General features: G+C 31.4%; 1 pseudogene; it reads right to left on the bottom strand.

The window, feature by feature from the left end:
• Positions 1-793: 793 nt before the first annotated feature.
• On the bottom strand, positions 794-955 carry LOC112317890 (U2 spliceosomal RNA; annotated as a pseudogene).
• Between the last annotated feature and the right edge of the window lie 2,634 nt (positions 956-3,589).

Below are 3,589 nucleotides of genomic sequence, written 5' to 3'. Positions count from 1 at the left end.
ATATATTTGAAAAAAAAAAGAAATCGAGCAAATAGTTGCCAATGGAATAAGTTCCTTAATGATATCCATGTCTATTCTTTGATAATTTAAATCAAAATTTAAAAATTAACATTATATGGAGTACATCCAGAGACTTAGATGATTGGTTTAATTATTCAGTGTCTAAGTGCTCTGGTTAGTCTAAACAAAGATCAGTGTGTTAGAAAATTACAGGAGAAATAAAAAAGGAATGACCTTCTACAATTTGATTATTAAAATTGAAAAACCGATTTTATACATATTCAACATGGCCAATATCTTGTCCTTTTCCTCTTCTTTGAATCAATGAAGCAACAAATATGTACTGGGCGCCTCCTATGGCCAAAGCTCTGTGACTGGAGCTATGGAACCTCTAGAGTGTTATCAGTTACCCAAATGGATCCAAATGGATCCTCACCTAGTTGAATGGTGGGAAAATGGGGTGCAGTCCTTTTAAGACTGTGATTAGAATATCTTTATTGAATGAGTCTCTTATTTGGAATTTTTCACCACTGTAATAGCATCTATCTATCATCTATATATTATCTATCTATCATCTATCTATTATCTATCTATGTTTATCTGTTTTTCTAGCTAGCTCTTGTCATATTATTAAATGATTTAACAATCAATGACTTCCCAATTGGGGGATAGAAACTAATACACATTCTATCTATAATTCATGCAATAAATGACCAGTGTCTAGCACAAGAAGAGAAAGGGAAAGGGAAAGAATATCTATCGATGGTTTACCATGTGTTCGTGTCTCATATATTTGTCTTTATTTAACCATCACGATAATACTATGTGATGGATATTTATTGTTATATGCATAGTACAAATGAGAAAACTGAAGTTAGAAAAGACTAAGTAACTTCCCATTGTCATGACGAAGCATTTACTACACTTGATCTTAGCCAAAAGGCCGAGAAGCAATGACAAAGCATTTACAACACCATTTTTTTTCATGAGGCTTCTACATATACATTACCTTTCAGTTCACAATTACTAAGCAGATTACAGGACATCCCCCAAACTGCTGCAAAGCATTGAGAACCAATATAGCATATAAATAAAAGGTGGACTTTTAAAGTCAGGCCTCACTGAAGTCCATATTCCACCACTAACTCATAGAGGACCTTGGGAAAGTTATTTCATCTCTCTAGGTCTGTCTCCACATTTTTAAAGGGAAAAACAATCTAGTTCATCAAATTGTCATATTGTATGAGAGAATATACAGAGCCCAGCATAAATAACACCTCTTTTTGTTACAAAATCATAAGCATGTAATTCTGTAACATAACAATATCACACTCAAGCACACCATATGACATTTTGGGTGAAATGTTCAAATTAAAACTATAAATTATTATACCCATATTATTACCCTACCAACCATACTCAAGCAGGCCTTACTTTTGCCCAACCCTGTATATTAAATACCTAGCACAAAGTATGCCATATTAATACCAAAAATGTGCAGAGTGGTTATTACTGGGCATTGTGTTAAGAGTTTAAGTGCTTTCAACCATTGAGTTCAGTAGATATTTATTGCAACTAGTATGTCATTGTTAGACCACCCTAGCCTTATTTAAACATCTCTTGACACTCCCTTATTTCTATACTCTTTATCTAGTTGACTTATTTTAGACTTCAAAAAAACTTTTATTTCCTTCCCACATTTAAAAATAGTTCTATTATTTGTATTATTAGCCATGACCTCAGCATCTGCTATATAGGTTTCTATAGTATCCACATCTAAGAAACAAGCTAACTTCAAAATAAAACTTAAGAAGTGGTTTGGAAGATTACAGCTACTTGCAAATCTCGGTCTATCAATATTATGAATTCAGAGACAAAAAATAAGCTCTTGGTCAACCTAACAAGGAAATTGAGTCAGTGACACATAGCCATTCCAATCCACAAAACAGGGTTGAAAGCTAAAAAGGCCAGAAAACCAGCCCTACACATGTTTAATTTAGATGTCACATAAACAAAATAACAGTAGATAATATTTTACTTATTAATTTGTTCTAGATACTGTTCTAAGTATTTTTAATTTATTAGTATAATAAATTTAATCTTCATAACATCCTATGGAATAGATACTATTGTTATTATCATCTCCATTCTATATAGTTAGTATGACTTGAACCCAAGCAGACTTGCTCTGAAGTCCGTGATTCTAACCACTATATAGCATTCTTCACATAGCATTAAGGAAAGTGCAATACATAAATTCTCTAGCTACAATAGAATCAGGTAGTAGATTTACCAGCTCACATATAAATCCAATTTCTTTATTCTATTCCATAAACCCATGGCTCAACAAACAAGCTCTTACAGTTTTTATACAACAAAAAATTTTCTTTGGAAATATATGAAAATTCATGGAACTTCCCCCACTTCTACTCCCATAATGCATTAATCAACCGAAAGCTCTACTCAGTAGTAGACATTATCTTTCATTTGGAAAATTCAGTTTGCTGTGGTTAATTTTTTAATGCTTCACATTCAGTTTCAATTACCCATGAAAAATTATATATCTTGTGCATTAAATATTAAAACATTCCTGTAAAATTGCATATAGTTATTTCTTCCATTAAAAAAATAGCCTAACGAGCTTAAAGTGGCATCATTTATAATTCAACTCTTTGCATCAAATCTTCCTTTTGCTAAAAACAAAATATTTGTGGTTATAATCAACTGTAGATATCTGAAGAAGTCCAACAAATCAAGACCTTTAAACAACAAATGATGATGTAAATCAGTAGTATTTCAAAGGAAAACTAAGAATAGTACCTCAGAGCTTGCCAGGGTTATTGTCTTTAATGGACAAAATTGCACTGAGCCGGAAATCCTTACTTAATAGACAGGCTAAATTGATTCACAGGAAATGGCACTATGAAGTGGTCAAAAAAATTAAACACTGCTATGGGCAATTTAGTGTAACGGTCAGATACTGAGATGCCACCAGATTGGCCCATGATAATAAATAACTTTCTAGAAGGAAAAGAATCTAGAAGTTACATAAAACTTAGGCAAATAATTTTCAAGGCCTTTAATGTAAGAGTTTTAAACTTTTTGATAACACTCCAAAGTTTTACTTTAACATTCTCCTTCAAATTCATGCCTAGAAAGGAGACTAGTATATCTTAAAATAAAAATCCTTTTTGTGCTTTAAAAATTACTAAAGTTCCTTGAGTTATATTAAAGATGGCTTACCTTAAAGTCATATTTAATTTTCAAATAGTTTTATTGTAATTTTTATTTATTAATCTAATTGATTCATTCCACAAATATTTGCCACTAGTTATACTGCAATCAGTATATTTGGCACTGAAGATATAGAAGATATAGAGAAATAAAAAAGACAACTGGCAAAGTCTGCCAACCCCATTTTAAAGAGAAATTTAGATATTAAAAGAAAGCAATAATAACTCTTAACAATGTATCAAAATGCTTTCCACTAACATTATTCTATCTTAAAATTTTTTCTGTGATTAAGCTAATGCTATATCATTTTCACAAATGAAAAAAACTGAGATTCAAAATCTTCAGGTGAACTGCT

Source organism: Desmodus rotundus, chromosome 4 (assembly GCF_022682495.2).
Source record: "Desmodus rotundus isolate HL8 chromosome 4, HLdesRot8A.1, whole genome shotgun sequence".
NCBI classification, from domain to species: Eukaryota; Metazoa; Chordata; class Mammalia; order Chiroptera; family Phyllostomidae; genus Desmodus; species Desmodus rotundus.
The sequence above is the reverse complement of the archived record's forward strand: the minus strand, read 5'-3'. Positions and strand labels throughout refer to the sequence as shown.